General features: G+C 47.5%; 1 protein-coding gene across 2 annotated transcripts in view; it reads left to right on the top strand.

Moving 5' to 3' along the window:
• Window positions 1-1,862: 1,862 nt before the first annotated feature.
• ARHGEF15 (Rho guanine nucleotide exchange factor 15) overlaps window positions 1,863-20,669 on the top strand; it is a 60,845-nt gene continuing 42,038 nt past the window's right edge. Inside the window, exon 1 of one of the 2 annotated variants that reach the window (XM_079951546.1) lies at window positions 1,863-2,084. The gene's annotated coding sequence lies outside the window, so the exon portion shown is untranslated. Of the gene's footprint in view, window positions 2,085-17,829; window positions 19,339-20,669 lie in introns of those variants that run through there. The other variant, XM_079951545.1, reaches the window with a different exon arrangement.

The raw sequence follows: 20,669 nt of genomic DNA, 5'->3' as shown, positions 1-20,669 counted from the left end.
GGCTGTTATGTCAATTAGTTTAATCAATTAAATTTGCAAATGGGTAGAAATTCAATGAAGTTTTAGGCCCACTGAAATGAATGGGCTTTAGACTCCTGTCCATTCATTTCAGAGGGTCAACACAATGCAAGAAGCACCCTTTGCTTTCATACGATGCCCATGTTTTGCAGAAGCGAAGTGGGAGCTGCAACCAAATGTTGCAGTGCGGAGTCAGCCAGTCCTGTCTCCCTCCAACACACTCCATTTTCCCTCCCACCTGGTTTGCTGTATTCTGCCACCCCCAGCAGTCAACCAGCATTCTGTGGTCACTGAGGATGCTCAGATCTCATTGGGTATGATGGGTGGCCACCCCCACATTTATGTTGCTAAAAAAAAAAAGTACTTGTGCAAATTGGGAGCTCCCTGAGCCTGCTGATACCCCCCCTTGGTGCATGGGTGCTGCTGTTTTGGCTGCTTTAGCAATGACACCCCTCACTCGGACAAAATAAATAGAAGTAATTGGTCTAACAAAATCTTATTAGGCCCCATCTGCACTATTCAATTAAAGCAGTATCACACCACTTTAAACCATCATGGTTTCCCCCAAATAATTCTGGGAAGTGTAGTTTGTTAAGAGTGATGAGAGTTTTTTTTTCTCCCCGCCTGCAGTTTTTGTAAGGGCTTGTATTAAGAATAACAGATTATTATTTTTTAAAAACCCAAACTGCTGGCCAGTTCATCCAGGAGGAACTTTCTTTTATTGTCAATTAACAGATTTATTAAGCACTGCAGCCCTATTTTGGGCACTGTATGAAGCTTACTGTCCTATGCACATTTACCTAGGAGTAAATGGCCATCAATCAAAGTGGAGTAAACATATTGTAGGGTTGGATTTGTTATTTCATTTTAAAGGAGGGACTCTTTAAACATTTACAGGTATTGAAAAATAAAATACTCCTTTTTTACCACACTGCTAGGAGCAGACACACTTTGGCTCTCTTTTAATAAGGTTAGAAATGAATAACTGTCTTGGGCTTCAACCCCAAACACAGTTACTAGATCAGGGTTTCCCTTGGGGTCAGTGGAACTGTGAGGAAGTGGGAAAGGGCCTAGGTTGGAAAAGAAGAGCACGGCGCGTTTTTAATTATGATGGTCAGAGTTGGATATTGTCGATCTTCTGTACAAACAAGCAGGCGGAAGCGAACATTCTTAAAATGCGGTGACTCAAGACTCGAACTCACAACCCTAAGGCCCAACAGTCACATGCTTGTTAAAGCTTTTATCAGCCCAGTCCATCTCAGAGAGGAGATTAAAAAGCAGGGCGACCTCATTATTTTCACTTTTCTTTTTTACTTTATGATTCCTGGCAGTGGCGGTTGATGATTAATGAACGCTGGTTGCGTACGGATCTTTCTTGACCTCCATCTACATTCCTAATTGGGCTGGGGGCGCAGACAACTTGATAAGCTCACCCGGAGAGAAAGAGAGTGCGTTGCAAGGACTGCAGCGCCATCCTGCGCATAAGGAATTCATAATAATGTTTGCAAGGAAGAGAGACCCACCGTGCTCAAGGGGCAGTGGCGGTACTGAAAGTGGAGACCTGCACTTCAGGGGGTTGGACTAGATGACCCTGGGGGTGCCCTTCCAACTCGACAGTTAACTATGACTTCTCCCTTAACCCATCCACCCCGAAGCGCCCCGGGGTGGGGCTGGAAGCGCCAGAAGGGGGTGCCGTCTCGGTGGATCATCTCCCTCGCCTCTTCCCCGGCTCCTCCTCCTCCTCCTCCTCCTCCTCTGGTCCGGGTCCCAGGCGAGGGCGGGGGCGCACATGGAGGCGGATCCCTGAGCCAACTGCGCCCTGGAGGCGGCGGAGGCGGAGGCGGCAGCAGGCGAGCGCGGCAGCCGGCTGGCGGCATGCGGCGGGCGGGACAAAGGAGGACGGCCGAGCCCAGTTCTTGCGGGAGATCGGAGACCCGGAGCGACCGAGGACGCATCGCCAGCCTCGCCTCTGCTCGCCAAGGCGCAGATCTGCGATCCGGTTTGGCCGAGCGTCCCTCTCCTCGATCACTCTCGCCGGGTCGTGCCCGGCTCCTGAGCTGCTCAAGGTGAGAAGGTGAGGGAGAGGCTCTGGGTTAAGCCTCTGGTATCTGTCGGCTGGATCTCCCATAAACCTGATCCGGCGGCTGGGTAGGTGATCTTGTAGAAACACGCGCACCTTTTCCTCTGCGCCGCGGAACCTTTTTCCCCACCTCCCCAAGGGTCGGGCTCAACTCTACAAGGCGTGAAGAATATACGGTATATATGTATATATGGAGAGAGAGCGCGTGCAAGTGTGTGAGAGTGTCATTGAACATGTGCAGAGTGCCTTTTGCAACGCCGATGAGAGCCGGTGACTCCTTATGGGATTTTTAAGGGGGCGGCTCCCAGCAGGGCCCCCAACACCTTTCATGTGGAAGAGCTGGACTTAGGAGGGCATTCAAGTTTTTTACGTTGAGTCGGATTGTGGGTCCACTGCTGCTTTCTCTGTCTGGCTGTGACTCTCCAAGGCATGGAGCGGTGGGCGTCTTTTTGCCACCCTTGCTGCCAGAGATGTTAAAACGGGAGACTGTCGGAGATTTGAGCCTGACGCCACATATAAATCATGTGCTCTGCCTCTGAGGTATGTACATGTATTTAGGAGGCGAAAGGCTACACGAATTCCTGTGCATGTTTACAGGCGGCTGAACTCCGTGGCATTTATTTTTGAACAAGCGTGCTCCGGATTGTGCAAAGCGGGACTAATTGTGCATAGCAGCGCATTGTTAGAACGGTGCCCCACAAACAGTTTGTACCCTCTGGCTTTATTTGGATCTTCTTAATGCCCACACATCCCCAGGTACAGAGGTTAGAAAAACCTGCAGCTGGAGCTCCGACTATCACCTGGTTTTGGATAACCAGAATGCAGCTCAGGGACATGGAGAGTCACACTTACCAGGAAGTAAGCCCCATTGGACTCTGTGGGATTTTCTTTTGAGTACATGTGCATAGGATTCTACTGTCAATGAATTAAAGGCCATATAAATAGTCAGGTAGCGATTTATTTAACCATTTGCTGTTCCTAACATGTGTGGAACCAGCAATAGAATGTGGCTGTGTATGCCGTATTTTTCGCTCTATAAGACACTCCAGACCACAAGATGCACCTAGTTTTTGGAGGAGGAAAACAAGGAAAAAAATATTCTGAATTTCAGAAGCCAGAACAGCAAGAGGGATCGCTGTACTGTGAAAGCAGCAATCCCTCTTGCTCTTCTGGCTTCTGGGATAGCTGTGCAGCCTGCATTCGCTCCATAAGATGCACACACATTTCCCCTTACTTTTTAGGAGGGAAAAAGTGAGTCGTATAGAGCAAAAAATACGGTACCCACATTTCAGGAAGGTTTCGGTTCAGGGTTCCAGCCTGCTTGCCCTCCTCCAGGACACTCCATTCCACCTACACCCAGTTTTCCTTTTCCAACTCGGCATTCTCTACCAACTGAGCAAGCTTGGTCCTCATTGATGTTCAAGTCCTCAGGATGTTCGCCTGAGCATGCTCCTACTTCCTTTGCGTTCCTCGGCGGCCCTGATTTGGTACAGTCCTGTCGGCACGCACCACCTGAGCTTGTTATTGGAGGGAGTGATTTATTGCTACCATTCCAGAAACACCTTCTTGCCCATTTCCTGCTGTTACAGAGAGTGGCCACCAAGAACACCTCATTTGATCACCTTGCGGTTCAGGTTTGCTACCTAGAGGATACCATTCCAAAGACATTGTCCATGGGGTGACCTCTTGACCAAAGTCCAGCGTGATCCTCCTCTCACACATCCACAGCCGGATGTCTCAAATAACAACGCTCAGTTTACCTGGCTGCGATCTGTGCTCAGGCTATTGCAACCTCCCTTTTACGCACAATCTTAGTGCCTTGGGGTGAGTTTCCATTGTGACTGGGCCCCAGATGGAGCGACTGATTCCAGGTTTGGGGGGTGGGGAATAGACGAGGGTGAGGCTTCTACAGCTTGGGGCTGAGAGATCAGCCTGGCTTCTAATCTGATGAAGGTGCAGGAAACCCTGGAGCAAAAGGAGTGAGTCAGTTTCTCCAGTCACAGGCAAAGGGAAAAGCCCCCAGCTCTGCAGGGTTCCGGGTGATGCCTGATTCCTGAGCAGATGGCAAAATCAGGAGGCTTTCTGGACAAAGGGCACTTCCACACACTCCACCTGTCTGTTGAACAGTTATCCTGATTTGTGCGCAGGGAGATTAGACGACATTGTGTCAAACAAGTGTTATTTCACATGTTTGCATTTTGCTTTCCTTGTTGCAAAAGGTCCGATATTTTCAGCAAGCGGGTTTGTCGTTCAAGGCACACCCACCCAGTTCAACTCTGATTGCGCAATCCCGAATTTCCCAGTACAGTGGTGCCTCGGGTTACATACGCTTCAGGTTACAGACTACGCTAACCCAGAAATAGTACCTCGGTTTAAGAACTTTGCTTCAGGATGAGAACAGTTTCAGGTTAAAAACGGACCTCCAGAACCAATTAAGAACTTAACTAGAGGTATTGTGGCGCTGTGGGTTAAACCACAGAGCCTAGGACTTGCCAATCAGAAGGTCGGCGGTTTGAATCCCCACGACGGGGTGAGCTCCCGTTGCTCGGTCCCTGCTCCTGCCAACCTAGCAGTTCGAAAGCACGTCAAAGTGCAAGTAGATAAATAGGTACCGCTCTGGTGGGAAGGTAAATGGCGTTTCCATGCACTCTTCTGGTTCGCCAGAAGTGGCTTAGTCATGTTGGCCACATGAACCGGAAGCTGTATGCCAGCTCCCTCAGCCAATAAAGCGAGATGAGTGCCGCAACCCCAGAGTCGGACACAACTGGACCTAATGGTCAGGGGTCCCTTTACCTTTACCTGTATGGGATTGAAAATTGTGACAATTCAGAAGGGCTCACAGAGAAACGGTGGGGGGGGGGAGGACGACAATGACGATGACTGCCTTATGCCAAGTCACACCATTGGTCCGTCTAGCTCAGTATTGCCTGCACTGATTGGCAGCAGCTCTCCAGAGAGTGTTTCCCCAGTCCTACCTGGAAGGTGCCATTGAGGATTGGGCCTTCTGGGGCCTTCTGAAGCAAAGCAGATGTTCTACCACTCAACTACAGACCTTCTCCTTGTCTCCCACCAGGTGTGCTGGGTTAGAAATGGGAAATGTGTGCCCTGTGTACGAGACAAGGAAGCTTTATACTGTACTGGTGAGATGAAATATGGAGGATCTGTCAGCAATTGCTTTTCCATACAGAGACAGCTGGGAGACGAAATCCTTGGCACATGTGTGTGTGAGTGTGTACATAAGACAGGTGGCTTTATTGCCAAGTGCCTTTGCACTCATGCACTTAGCGGGCAAATGATGGGGAACTTCCAGCTCCCTTAGCCTCATGTTTCAAAGGGAACACACTGGGTGACAAGCTGCATCCACACCCTGGCACACTCATGGAATTTGGGGTCCTGCTCTTGGAGGAAGTCACACCTAGTGGTTAGAGCAGTGTTGTGCCAAATCTCTGGTGCCTAAGGGACCCTTTGTTTTCATCTGAAGCAGAATGGGAAGTGTGTTCTGGGTGAGCGGATTTAAATTGCCGCGGGGACAAAAAAGGCCATTTTAAATAGATGCCTTGTGAAGGAACCGGCAAAGGTATGGCAGTAGCAGGTGTAGCTTCAAACAGGTGGCTTTAAAAAGGGATCAGACATTAATGAAGAGGGAGGGTTTTTTTTACCAACTATTTTTTAGTTGTGGAGACAGTAGAGAATCTCCAGGTGCTGGAGGACTGGATGCGGCCCTCCAGGGCTTTTTATCTGGCCCTTGGGTTGCTCTGCAGGCCCCACCTTTCACCGGCCCTTCTCTCCCACCTGAGTTGTTTTCCCCTGGCTAGATTGCATCCCTGAACTCTGATAATGCTTGTCTGGATGGGAGACCAAGAAGGGGGTTTGTGCTGCAGAGAAACTAGCCTGATGCTCCGCCCACTTGCCTCTGGCCCCACCCACCATGGACATGTGATCCTTGCCAGGTTGCCCCAAAGGGAATGCATCCCTTGGTTTGAATGCCACTTACTGGAGAGTAGCAACCAAAGAGGACCGCTGTGCTGATGTCCTGCATGTTTGCCTTTCAGAGCACATCTGATTGGCTACTGTGTAAAGCCAGATGCTGGGCTAGATCGATGTTTGGGGTTCTCCTTAATGGGATGATTTAAATCCCTTCCCCCCTTTCTCTTTTTTAATGCACATACTCTCCTGAACATGCGTGCATCCAAGCTGGTGGTTTATAATATAACCACAGAATTATTTCAGTTTGCAGCCAAGCAGAGCATTTATAGAGCCTGGGACCATAGTCCAAAAACCTTTGGTCGTGCACGACCCCTGTGGCAGTGAATTATATCTGCGTAGAGATAATGCGCAGGTTTCTGATAAGCTTTTGCCTCGCAGCTGCAAAGATGTGCAAAGTGAGATAAACACGTTGCTTGGGAGCTGAGAGTGCAATCCTGGAGTTGCATCATGGAGAAGAAGGAAGTCTGTTTGGACTCAGTGTGGTGAATTCGATGGGCAGGAGGCCCTGTTTCTCTCAGAGACAGATGGCTAGCTTGTGTCCTCCAGAGGTTGTTGGACTACAACTCCCATCATCGTGGCTGTTGGCCACTCTGGCTAGGGATGATGGGGGTTGGAGCCCAATAACATCTTGAAGGCTGCAGGTTTGGAGGTCCACAGGTCCACAGCTTAGTGGTAGAGCATTTGACTTGCAGGTTCAATTCCTGGCATCTCTAGGTAAGGACTCTGGGAGGAGCACCTGCTGAAACCCTGGAGAGCCTCTGCCAATCCGTGTAGACAATACTGAGCTGGGTGGGCCAATGTCCTGATTCGGTATGAGGCAGTTTCTAATGTACCTTATATCTCATATTTTTAAGTAAAGGGCCACTCTGCTCTGGTTGGCAGTCTAAATTGGAGTGGGGACTTATCTGAATCAGATAAATGCTGGAGATGCAATGAGGTAGAGCAGGTATGTCCAAAGTCTGTTTTTGGGGCCTAATCCGGCCCGCCGGTCAGTTTTATTTTGCTCCTGTGGCAGTTTATCTCCTGGGGTAAAATCCTAAAAAAACAACTTTGGTTGGCCCTCACACATGTTCACTTCGTCAAATCTGGCCCTCTTTGAAAAAAATTTGGGCACCCCTGAGGTAGAGGGTATGTTCTTTCACACATGGTGGACCTGTAAAAAGGTAAAAGAGTATTGGGAAATAATTTATAGTGAACTGAAGAAAATGTTTAAAAGTACTTTTTAAAAAAAACAAAAAACACACACAAAACACCCAGAGGCCTTTTTGTTGGGGATAATTCAGATGGAAATTCCCAGGTGTCAAAAAAGGTTATTTATGTAGGCCACTACTGCGGCCTGTGTTTTGTTAGCCCCAAAATGGAAAATGAGCAAGGTCCCAACTAAAGAAGAATGGCAACTTAAGCTGATGGAATACGCGCAGCTTGTGGACCTAACATAAAGAATAAGAGAACAAGAAGAACATACGTTTAAAGAAGATTGGAAAATGTTTATTGAATATATGGGGGGGGGGGATTATGTACACTTGAAAACGTTGGCAGCATTAAGATAAATTCAACAGTGTCAATAAGTTTTGATGGATGTAATAATGGAATACTGAATGGTTTAGTTTATACAAAATATGCAGGGATATATGTTATGCAAAATGAACCATGGAAAGAGAAGAAGGGGAGTTTTTGAAATTTTGTTGTTGTTGTTGTTGTAGTTGTTTAGTTGTGTCTGACTCTTCGTGACCCCATGGACCAGAGCACGCCAGGCACTCCTGTCTTCCACTTTGATATTTTAAGGTTATTTAAATATGTGTCAAGTGTGGACCTTCATCCCTTTCTGTCTGGCCCCTGGGACTCTTCCCAATCCATGCCCTTCGCTGCCTGTGCGCCATGCCCTCCTGCAATGCTGCTGCCCGACTGGATGGATGATGGTGATTTGAGTGTCTTTGTAAACCAAAGATTTATATGTGGCTTGGGTGTAGCCCACTGTACAAAGGCCAGAGTCGTATTTGTGGCTTTTACTTTTGTTCCCTCTGGCCCCTGAAGGGCTGTCTACAAGGACATGGGTCCCTGGACCTGAAAATAGTTGCCCGCTGCTGGTCTAAATGCTTTATAAGCAGGTGGGGGCATAGCTGTCAACTTTTCCCTTTTATTGTGAGGAATCCTATTCGGAATAAGGGAATTTCCCTTTAAAAAAGGGAAATGTTGACAGCTATGGGTAGGGGGGACCTTTGGCCCTCCAGCTGCTGCTGAACTATGACTCCCATCAGCCACAGCAAGCCTGACCAATGGTCAGGCATGATGGGAGTTGTAGTTCCGCAACGTCTGGAGGACCAAAGGTTAACCACACCTGGTTTATAGTTTGCCTGACAATTCTAACAAGCTGGGATGGTTCCGTCGGTACAGCATGAAGCTCTTGATCTCAGGATTGTGGGTTCAAACCCCACATTGTGCAAAAAGACTTCTGCCTCAAGGGGTTGGACTGGATGACCCTCAAGGTCCCTTCCAGTTCTGCAAATCTGTGGAATCTGTGGTTCTAACCTGTTGCAACATATGTAGTGCTTGATCTCAAAAGGGCTTTGTTTTGGCACAATACCTGAGCCTGCCATCAGTCAGATCTTTGGCTGTGGTTCTGTAGTTAATTGCCTTTTATTGATATGTTTACCCAGGAGCAGGTCCCATTGAAACATTACTGCCGTGTAGACGTGTAGAGAATTAGACTGTTGCCTTTGGGGCACTTTTCGTTTCATTCCAATGTCGTTAGTTGCCTTAAAGAACTCTTGCGAAAATGGATATTGAAATGTTACAATAAATATATATCCTTACAGCATGTATGTAAAAAATTGTAAAACATTGCACTCTGAAAATATATACAGTACACCTCTCTCTCTCTCTATCTGCATTTAAAACAGCTTCATATAAACATCTGAATATATTTTATTCAGGTTTATGTGCAGCCACAGCAGGTACTGTTAACACTCCAATGGTTTGACTTCACCCCCAAGGTGGAGTAGCGCTCCATTGTCTCTCAGAAGTCTGATGGATGCCAACGGGGGTGTGCATCCCCACAGGGATCTAAACCACAGAGCCTCTTGGGCTTTCCGATCAGAAGGTCGGCGGTTTGAAACCCCGCGATGAGTGAGCTCCCGTTGCTCTGCCAACCTAGCAGTTCGAAAGCACACCAGTGCAAGTAGATAAATAGGTACCATTGCGGCGGGAAGGTAAACAGTGTTTCTGTGTGCTCTGGTTTCTGTCACGGTGTCCCACTGCACCAAAAGCAGTTTAGTCTTGCTGCCCACATGACCCAAAAAGCTGTCTGTGGACAAACACTGGCTCCCTCGGCCTGAAAGCCAGATGAGCGCTGCAACCCCATGGTCACCTTGGACTCAGCTTAACCGCCCAGAGGTCCTTTACCTTTACCTTTACATACCCACATATACATGAACAATCTCCCTTTAAAATAGAAACTCCATCATCTTTGTCTTTAAAAGAAGTTGCTGGCTCCCCCACCCCAAAAAGCCTTATTTTCATTGTGAAGGTCGCTGTTCTCCAAATGAGGAACTATAATGGGAGACTCCCATGTGAAATAAATGTAAAGGTAAAGGGGACCCCTGACCATTAGGTACAGTCGTGACCGACTCTGGGGTTGTGGCGCTCATCTCGCTTTATTGGCCGAGGGAGCCGGCAGACAGCTTCCGGGTCATGAGGCCAGCATGACTAAGCCGCTTCTGGAGAACCAGAGCAGCACACGGAAACACCGTTTACCTTCCCACCGGAGCGGTACCTATTTATCTATTTGCACTTTGACGTGCTTTCGAACTGCTAGGTTGGCAGGAGCAGGGACCGAGCAACGGGAGCTCACCCCTCGTTGAGGGGATTCGAACCGCTGACCTTCTGATCCGCAAGTCCTAGGCTCTGTGGTTTAACCCACAGCGCCACCCATGTCCCTTTCCCATGTGAAATGAAACATAGTAAAGACGGGGCTAATTCAATATGGCAATGAGTAGTGGCCGCTGCTGTGCTTGTTTGGCATCCCTTTCCGCTTTAATTGAAGCGTCAGATGATAGTAATTGTGTTACCTGCTCCCTGGACCCCTGTTGTTTACATCCCGACCTGCTCAGCGCACACTTGGGCATGTGGATGTGCGTTTGCCAACTCATCTGACGGAGTGGGCTCCAGTCCATGTGGATTTACGCCACAGTAAATCGGCTAGCCTTTAGGTGTCGCAAATCCCTTTATATGCTTGCCAAGTCAGGGCTGCGCTTTGCGGAGTGGCCCATGGAAAGCCTTGCCATGTTTTGTTCTTGCTGCAACAGACCAAACGGGCTCACCCTTTCGGGGGAAACTGCCCAAATTTTATATAGCTTGTTAGCCAGATGAAGTGGCATGGAGGGATGGAGAGAGAGGGATTTAGAGAGAGAGGATGCTATAGAATCCTGCAAACTCTTTTACCATGGGTCAACGGTCCTGGGTACAAAAAAAGGTTCACTATACGATACGATACATCTTTATTGCCATTGTCCCATACAGAGCAACGAAATTGAAAAAATCTACATCAGACATTCAAAAACAAACAAGCCTGCTATCCCAGCCTGGTTAACCTGCTAAAAAGTCTGATACCCCATAATTAAATGCAATATACTCCCACAGAGACTACCTTACACTGCGTTTAAAACCAAAACCGCATTTGGATAAAAGCTGTTTCTCAGGCGGCTAGTCCTAGTCTTTATAACCCTGTACCTCCTTCCAGAAGGCAGAAGCTGAAAGAGATCATTTCCGGGGTGCATACTATCCGTGCAGTGTTAGAAATTCTCCAGGGGTCAGCCAAGTTTTGAGACTGGCACAGGTCCAGTTGTGATTTCTGGGTGCCAGCTTAGCGACTGACATCTGACTGGCCCCTCCTGCTTTTTGAGCAGGTAGGCAGAAGAGCCCATTTATTGCATATATATCCCATTTTTTTCTCGCAAGGTTCACTCCTCTCCTAAGTTAATCCTTACAACGACCCTGTGAGGTAGGTTAAAAGTCTGTGATTGGCCCCGGGTCATCCAGTGAGCTTCATGGCTGAGTGGGGATTTGAACCCAGGGCTCCCAGTTCCTTGTCCTCTACCAGGCATGGCCAAACTTGGCCCGCCAGCTGTTTTGCGACTACAATTCCCATCATCCCTGACCACTGTTAGCTAGGGATGATGGGAGTTGTAGTCCCAAAACATCTCGAGGGCCAAGTTTGGCCATGTCTGTGATACCACCCTGGCTCCCTAGAGCCTTTCTGCTATGGGGCAGCTCTATAAATTAAGCCGGTAAATAAATATACGTCACTTAGAGAAGGATTTGAAATATTTTCTTTGAAGCTTGCATTTGTTTTATTCTGGATTTCTTTATTTGATGTTTTAATGTTTGTAAACCGCTTTGAGATTTTTTTCTTTAAAATACAAAGCAGTATAGAGATAAATAACAATAAACCTCATTGCAACAAAGAAAAATGGTGCCTAGACATTTGGTTGTGGCAACCACAACCTAGGTTTAAGGTGCCATTTGATATATCTGAGCTGAGAACCATGAGTCTTGCAGAGTGGCAATTGCCAACCCTAGAAGTAGCTGAATTTTCTTGAATGCTCACTTTGGGAGTGATTGAATGGTCCAATTACATCCAGCGCAGAGATGGGGAAGAATTTCCTGCTTCCGAGACAGGTTGAAAGGAGGCCAAGGTGATAAAGACAGTTATGGGATGGACTTTAATTGTTTCACTGTTTTATTTCCCGTGAAACACTGGCTGCATGGGGAAATGGTCAGAGTCAAAGTTGGCCTGACTTAGTGGACTCCGTCTTAGGAGTCTGGCTAGGGGAGAGCTGGGTTCAGATTCCGCCTTCAGCTGTGCACTGCGGAACCATAAAGTGACTTTTCGCAAGAAAAAAATTGCCACAGGAGAGATTCATAATAATGTCGCCAGCCAGTGTCACTTCCCGGCATGCAGAATGCTTTTTTGTGTGAAAAATATGGGTGCTCGTTGCCTGCTTTTTGTGGGAGGCCCTCAGACCTTCAGAAACCAGGGAAACTGTGTCAGAGGAAATGCAGGTAAGATATCAGGAGGCGGTAATTGTGTTTATTTTGCAGGGCTATCATTCAACAGGGGTGTGGGCCGGTCGACTTTCCTGAAATGTTTTTATAGTGTGTGCCAGGAAACCTATTTTTATTTTGATAACTCCGTAGCGGAAGGCGCTCTGTGCATGCTTAGAACTGCTCTCTCTCTCTCTTTATCTCTGATCCTGGGGACAGGGTCCATGGCCGCAGGCCCTGTTTAAGCTCAAAGCTTGTTCATGGTTAAAATTTTTAAAAAATGCATTAAGCATGCCAAAGATGAAAAGAGGTCGGCGCCTCACAGATTTTGGAAGTGTTGTGTCTTGGGAAGCATTAAGTTATCTAAGAACCTCCCTGTGCTGCTGCAGGTGGTACTAGTCAGACACAGGTTTCTCACCTCATTGAGGACTAGTGACTTGACTAAGTATATATTTATTTTATTTTTGAGGGCATTGCTTTATCACTTTTGTGTTTGTTTCACCTGGGCTCTTCCGGGTGGAAGACGGGGATATAAGTTTGCTAATTGGCACTATCACTACTCTGTGGAAATTTGGAGCCGAGTGAAAGGGACTGTTGGCATTGAAATCAGCTCTCTCGGGGTTGGGGGGGGGAGGCACCGTAAGGGCAATAGTTTGGAGCAGCGGGCCAGGGTGCTACACTGCACAAATAGCAGGTGGGCTTCCAAATTCAGTGGGGTGGGCATACCACATTTTAGAATGAGGCTGCATATATATTTGGAAGCACAGTAAACTACAGTTCCCAGAATTCTTTTTTTTTTGAGGGCTTGTACTTCAAATATTTTTAAAATGCATGGTGACTATGCACTAGGTTCTTCCACCCCAGATGACCATTAAGTCCAGAATCTAAACCTTCCTGTCCACACCTATGGGTGCTGTTTTTCTTCTTCTTAATTTCTAAAAGGGTTAGGGACAGGGAGGGCACCGACTCTTCATGCATAGATGTCCATTGAGCTTGCTTGCTTACCGGGCTCTCATTCCGCCTGGAAGGAAGTATACATTGTGTTGGAAAGGGACAATGGACACGAGACAGTTTGCGGACTGCTCCCCCTTTCTCGGAAAGTGACTCATTAGCCTCCTCTCTGGGAAAAGCGTGTGCCAGTTTTCAAAAGTTTCTAAACAGTTGGGTCTCAACATAACCACCCAAAAAAGGGGGGGGGGTGGAGCGGGTGGTGGCATTGTAAATCTCGTCTCTACAATTCCCAGAGTTCCCTGGGAAGCGGGATCAGTAAACCACTATTCCCCAGCTACAATTCCCAGAACGGCTTAACCATTAATTCGCCTTTTCAGGGAACGCTTGGAACTGTAGCTCTGTGAAGGGAATCGGGGTCTGCTGACAACTCACAATAGTGCCATTATCAAACGACGGTTCCCAGGATTCTTGGGAGGAAGCCGTGAGTGTTTAAAGTAGTAAAATACTGATTTAAAGGGGCCTGGCATTCAGAGTTCCCATAATTATTTGTTGGGGATGAAATGGAGCGTACCCCCAGGATCACAACTTGATTTCCAGTGGGGGAACTGTGTGAGTCTGCTGCTACAACATCAACAGTCTTGCAGTACCTGAACAACTAAAGCATTTTATTGTGACATGCATCTGGGATGGGGGTGGGGTTGGTAGCTGGACGTTGAATAATAATAATAATAATAATAATAATAATAATAATTCTTCATTATTTATACCCCGCCCATCTGGCTGGGCCTCCCCAGCCACTCTGGGCGGCTTCCATAGAAACCAAAAATACAGTAAAATATCACACGTTGAAAACTTCCCTGAACAGGGCTGCCTTAAGATGTCTTCTGAATGTCAGGTAGTTGTTTATCGCTTTGACATCTGGTGGGAGGGTGTTCCACAGGGCGGGTGCCACTACTGAGAAGGCCCTCTGCCTGGTTCCCTGTAGCTTTGCTTCTCGCAATGAGGGAACCGCCAGAAGGCCCTCGGTGCTGGACCTTGGCGTCCGGGCAGAACGATGGGGGTGGAGACGCTCCTTCAGGTACACTGGGCCGAGGCCGTTTAGGGCTTTAAAGGTCAACACCAGCACTTTGAATTGTGCTCGGAAACGTACTGGGAGCCAATGTAGGTCTTTCAAGGTGTTATATGGTCTCGGCGGCCGCCCCCAGTGGTCGCCCAGCAGGGCCAGTGGTCAGGGAAGATGGGAGATGTAGTTCCAGGAACATCTGTCAAAGTGTGGGGGAGAGGACTGATATTATGATGGCTATTTTTTTCTTAGGCTATCTGTCGGTGTGCTTTTCATCATCTTTTTAGCAATGTTTTTATTTTTATTTTTTAAAAATAATATTTATTAAAATTTTCAAGGATTACAAAAAGCAAAAATAAAAACAATAACAATAACACCAGGCAAAAACAAAACAACACATCACAACAAAAGAAAACAGAACAAAAACAAAAACACAACTAATCTTCCCAACTTATTTTTCATTCGCTTATTTCCTTGACCTCCTCGCACCTCCCTTTTTTGTATTCTAATTCAATTATCTATTTCAGCAAATCCTTTCCATTTATCTTATTTTTGTTCTGTAATTTATCTCAATATAATATAACTTTACTTTCCCTCCTTTCACCAATTTTATCTCCCCCCCTTAACCTTATTTTAACATTAAAACTAAAATGCTTGTATGTATTTAATTCCTTATAACATTTATGCTAAATCCATAAAATATCAATCCATCATTTTTCTATCACTCATTAATTTTGCAATATTTCTATATATAAACTTTAAATTTTCCAATCTTCTTCCATCAACTCCTCTCCCTGGTTTCGGATTCTGCCAGTCCTTTCTGTCAGTTCCATTCCATCAACCTGGGGATCTTATGTCCGAGGCTCTTAACTCTTTTCCATGTCCCTTCCGCAGATCTTCTTCATATCCTTTAATGCTTGGGAGCAAGCAAGTTTTTATCATTGATGTTCTGTAATGTGTTTGTAATGTTGTACACCCCCCAGGATCTTTTGATAAAGGGTGGTACAGTGGTACTTCGCGTTAAGTACTAAATTCATTCCGGAGGTCCGTACTTAACCTGAAACTGTTCTTAACCTGAAGCACCACTTTAGCTAATAGGGCCTCCTGCTGCCGCCACACCGCCGGAGTACGATTTCTGTTCTCATCCTGAAGCAAAGTTCTTAACCTGAGGTACTATTTCTGGGTTAGTGGAGTCTGTAACCTGAAGCGTATGTAACCTGAAGCGTATGTAACCCAAGGTACCACTGTATATAAATTGATGCTGATGCTAATAATAATAATAATAATAATAATAATAATAATCTGGACCACCGCAAGTTTCTCATCCTTGTCACGAGCCTTTTTTGCATTACAAACCCACCTCATATGAAGCGTTCTCCTGAGTTGCTGGTGTTTCTACACAGGGCTGTGGATGTAAACAGAGGCAGAAAAGTACAGACAGCGGCAATTGCCGTTATTAATGTGTAGGTGTTGACACAACATTTGAGCACCAGCCTGCTAATTAGCACATGCAGTGTGATTTAAAACACCTTACCTGATTTCAAGCCACAAGTGGGTTGGCAGAACAGATCTGTAGGTTTCACAACCTTGCTCTTATGCCCTCGCCCTGGCCCATACCCAGCACACGTGGGACAAAAAATATTTTTGCTTGCTCCTGAGGCAGAAATCTCTATGCATTGCAATAAATCCTTCCCTACTCTCTGTGCAGGAATGCACAAGCGCTTTACAACCTGGGGTGTGCCCAGAGAGAGCTATGCAGATGCCACACGCACAAAAGGGTGCGACTTTGGCAGCAAAGCTCAGCTCCTTGAGATGCTTCCCTTTTATACCTCCCCCCTGGTAAGTTTCTAGTTCTTATTGAGGCCAGCTTGATGCATGCAAGGCTTGTTCAGTCTTGGAAGCTGAAGGGGTGGCTGAATAAGATTTTGAGAAGTCACGGAAGCAAGGCATTGTTGCTGCGGACCGTCCCTTGATATTTGTAGAAACAACGATGCAAAATACGGTGAAATAAGGTCCTTAAATTGCATAATTTGTGCAGGTGGGCAAACCCAAGTTCTTTTCAGGTATAGTTTCTTTTATTATCATTCTTTTTTAGTGCATGGCAATACAGACAGCTTTTGGCACAGGGTGTGGGCGGCAGTGGGGGGAAAGTTGTGCAAGAAAGCTTTCAGAGTGGGATGTCTGGCTACATTTGATTCCCACCCCCTCTTATGTAATAAGGTTCTTGCGCAACCCTCTTGTGCAAAGAAACAGTAACTATGCATGCAGGAGCCTGTTTCTGCACACAGAGCAGTTTTTTTAAAAGGTATTTTTAAATCCTGTCCCTTGAAAATTGTATTTCTGATTTAAGAAATGAAAGCTTTAAAAAAAAGGGTGCAGATCCTGCTGTCAGCAAATGAGGTGTATGTTGTGCACAGAGAGGCCAGGAAGGACGAGGTGGCCGAGTGGTTAAGGCGATGGACTGCTAATCCATTGTGCTCTGCACGCGTGGGTTCGAATCCCACCTTCGTCGTTACGGAATTTTTTGGGGAGGGAAAAGGCCAAAGCTCCATAGAGACATAGTCGCACTGAGATCTGCGGGGCTCTCTGGATTGCAGCCAAAGTGCCTGGGGACCCCATCTCCCATCAGCCCCAGGCAGTGTGGCCAGAGAACAGGGGATGATGGGAGTTGTAGGCCAACAAGATCTGGAGTACCACAGCTACGGTTTAACAAAGCCCAGGAATGACTGTTCTAATAAACAAGTGTGTTTGGAGATAAGGTCAAGGCTGGTTGCAGGGGTTTTTGGGTTGTTGTTTTTTTAGGGGTGGCAAAGCTGTGTCTCCCCTTCCCGCCGTGGGCTTATCAGGTAGTGGCAGGTAGCAGCAATTGGCTTCCATTTTAATTTCCCACAGTGCCTAGGGTTGGTGCTATGTCAGGGGCATTGTGGGTAATTAAAATGGCTGCTAGAAGACTCTTGGCTGAAACCATGGAGCCTTCAGTATTTGATTGGATGAACCAATGGTTTGACTTACATCTTAGTTCACAGTACATATTAACCAACTAGTGCGTATGTAAACATATTAAACGGTGTATATACAAAACACCCTGAATTATTTTTAGACCAATGGTCCCTACACCCTAAGGTGGAGCATCTTAAACAGTTTACACTAGACATATATCTTGCATGATCGATCTTCCACAGCCAGAAGCGTTTTGACCCAATCCTCTCCAGTGGCCAACCTAACCTGCCTCGCAGGGGTGTTGTGTGGCTTAACCTGGGGGCAGGGAAATCTTGTAGTCCGCGCTGAGCTCTGTGGCAAAAGGCCGGGGTTGCAAAAATGTAATAAATAGATATGCCACAGTCGAAAAGAATTGAGTTCCCAGAATTGTTAACCTCTCTCTGTGTGTGTTTGCAGGTTTCTGCTTGTAATAACAATGGGTTCTTTTTGCAGTCATTATTTGGCACACTGCATGTTAACCCTGGGAGAAGAGAGCAAGCCTTAACCTGAAAAGGGTGGCGCTCTCTTAAATAAACCATTGGTGTATGCTGCAATGAGTTGGCATAGCTTAGCCAAATCTCCACCCATATCAACGTTTTGCATCGTTCTGGCCCATCTTTCATGGCCTGTTGGTGGCCAGATGAACATAAACACAAGAATAATAGAATTGTACATTTGGAAGGGACCCTGAGGAATCTCAGCTGAAGCATCCATGATGGATGACCATCCAGCCTCTGCTTAAAAACCTCCGAGGAAGGAGAGTCCACAACTTCCCCTGGGAGTCCGTTCCACTGTCAAACAACTCTTGTTCTTCCTGATGTTGAGTTGGAATCTCTTTTCTTGTAACTTAGATCCATTGGTTCAGGTCTCTAGAGCAGGAGAAAACAGGTTTGCTCCATCTTCCATGTGACAGCCCTTGAGATATTTGAAGATGGCTGTCGTATCTTCTCTCAGCCAGTGTGGTGTAGTGGTTAAGAGCAGTAGACTCGTAATCAGGTGAACCGGGTTCGCGTCTCCGCTCCTCCACATGCAGCTGCTGGGTGACCTTGGGCTAGTCACACTTCTTTGAAGTCTCTCAGCCTCACTCACCTCACAGAGTGTTTGTTGTGGGGGAGGAAGGGAAAGGAGAATATTAGCCGCTTTGAGACTCCTTCGGGTAGTGATAAAGCGGGATATCAAATCCAAACTCCTCCTCCTCCTCCTCTTCTTCTTCTTCTCCTCCTCCTCCTCCTCCTCCTCAGTCTCCTCTTTAGCAGGTTAAACATACCCAGCTCCCTCAACCATTCCTCATGAGTCTTGACTTCCAGAACCTTTGAGGAACACTTGAGGGAATTAAGAGCCCTGCAAGATCAGCCCAATGGCCCATCTAATCCAGCATCATGTTCTTGTGGCAGCCGGTCAGATGCCTCTGTAATTCAGAGGCACCGTGGAGGTAGAACACACCCATCGTGGCCAGGAGCCATGGATAGCCTGATCCATGTTTTCCCCTCACCCTCTTTCACAGCCACCCAAACTGGTGCTCCTGGCTGCTGCTTCTTGCAGAAGCAAATCCCCTAGGTCCTCTTGCTTCTTTCCAGCAAGCCGGCTCCATGAATAAGTCCTCTGTGCTTGTCTCCCACCTTTCCGACTGCCACTCCCTTCCCTTCCCAATGGATGAGAAAAAAGGCGTGCTGTGCTCTGTCTCTCTCTTGGTTTCCTCCTGTGTGCAAAGGCATCTGCCAATCCCAACCCTTCCCTTCCTGCTTTTGTGCCACCCGGCACCCTCTCATCAGACAAGAGGAGAGGAGGACCAGCTCTTCTTTTTCCTCCCCTCCCTTTCTTTTTTTCCAGCAGCCAACTCAGAAACAAGGAGCGGTTTGATTCTTTTTACGGGCAAGCTCTCTCTGGAGGACCACAGGCAGAGACGGCTGGCGAGGACTGAGTTGCGGCAGGCTTGCAGAATGCAGCTGTTGTAACCATCCTGTAACAACAGAGAGAAGGAAAGAGGACGGTTTTTCCCCATTCTGGAAGCTGGCTTGCTTTTTTCTTTTTGTGTGTGTGTGCGTGTGTGTGTGTGTGTGTGCGAGTCCGCCTCTGGATTTCTGGCTTTTCTCTGAAAACTCAAGTGACTCGGAGATGTGAAGTTCCCCCGCCTTGCAGAGATTTTTTTTTTTTTGCATTGTGGATGGTCGACCCAATCTGGCGTGGAAATACTCCGGAGGCAGCCTGGAACTGAAGGGTAATGGATCTTTCTCGTGCAAGGGAGTTTCTGGGAGAGTGGGCTTAACAAAGGGTTTTTATTTCATTTTAAACAGGGCTTAACAAAGGTGTTCTTATTTAGGAGAGAAAATGGTCCCAGTGGGGAGAGGCAACCTAACCTTTTGGAAATCTTCTCCTAAGATGCAGGGGGGTTCCGTCGCTCATTGGAACATCAAAGCCAGCAGTTTGAGGGGGCGGATCCTGTTCAGGATTTTCTGCGCCTTTCGTCTCCCCACCCACTCCCTGGCAACCATGTGGACGGGTGGGTGTAGCTGGGCTTCTTCGTTCTGTAGGCTTGGGAGAATCTCCTTTGGAGAAATGGATCTGGTCCCTAGGGTAGATTGGAAGCGAAGGACTAGGCTGGGTGGGATCCAGTCTTCCAAGTACATAGGCTTAGAGCAGGGGTCGGCAACGTGCGGCCCATGGGCCGGATGCAGCCTGCAAAGACCGTTTTACTGGCCCATGAGCCGCCCCTGAACTGGCGCAGCGCGGTGCGGGGACTTGCCGAGCGGCGCCAGAAATTGCGTCTGCACATGCGCATGTATCAGAAATTGCACCTGCGCATGTCCAGACGCCGAAAATCACTTCTGCGCGGGCATGATTTTCGGCGTCTGGGCATGTGCAGAAGTGATTTTTGGCACCGCGGACATGTGCAGACGCAATTTCTGGTGTGGCACTGCGCCAGTCCAGCCCATGAACAATCTCTGTGGGAGTGATTTGGCCCATGGGCGGTAAACCTTGCTGACCCCTGGCTTAGAGCAACACTTATAATGTTCTTTTTAAAGGTGGTAGGGAATCTGTGGTCCTTCACACCTCTGGTCTCTCTCCATAATAGGCCACACCCCCTCCCCAGGAGACACCCCTCACCATTCTTGCTGCACACACTCCTCAGGTGCCTTTGCCTGGCTGGAATCTGTCCTTCAGCTGCGATTATGCCTTTTGCTCGCCTGGGTGGAGGGCCGTCTTTGAGCACACTGTGTGTGTTTGTGTGTGTCTGTGGAAGCGTCTCTCCTTTGCATGGCTGTTCAGAGATCAATTGCCCCTCCCACTTCTGTCTCTGGCTCCACCCACCACTCACATGTGCCCCCCCCCATGTTTCCCAAGAGTCCTTGAGCTGGAAAAGATTCTGCCCCATAGGGACCAATTCCACATTCACTTTCTGGGGTATCCTTTGTCACCTCCCCTCGCAGGCTTAAAATTCAAGTGAAATTGGGGGTGGGGGGTGAGAAGAGGAGAATTAACATCTCTGCCTTATTGCTGGATGGATTACATGTGTTTTCTTAAGCCGCTCCCAAGGGAGGCTAGTTTGGA

This window comes from Podarcis cretensis, assembly GCF_951804945.1.
Source record: "Podarcis cretensis genome assembly, chromosome: 13".
Classification (NCBI taxonomy): Eukaryota; Metazoa; Chordata; class Lepidosauria; order Squamata; family Lacertidae; genus Podarcis; species Podarcis cretensis.
This window is presented reverse-complemented; position numbering and strand designations above follow the sequence as displayed.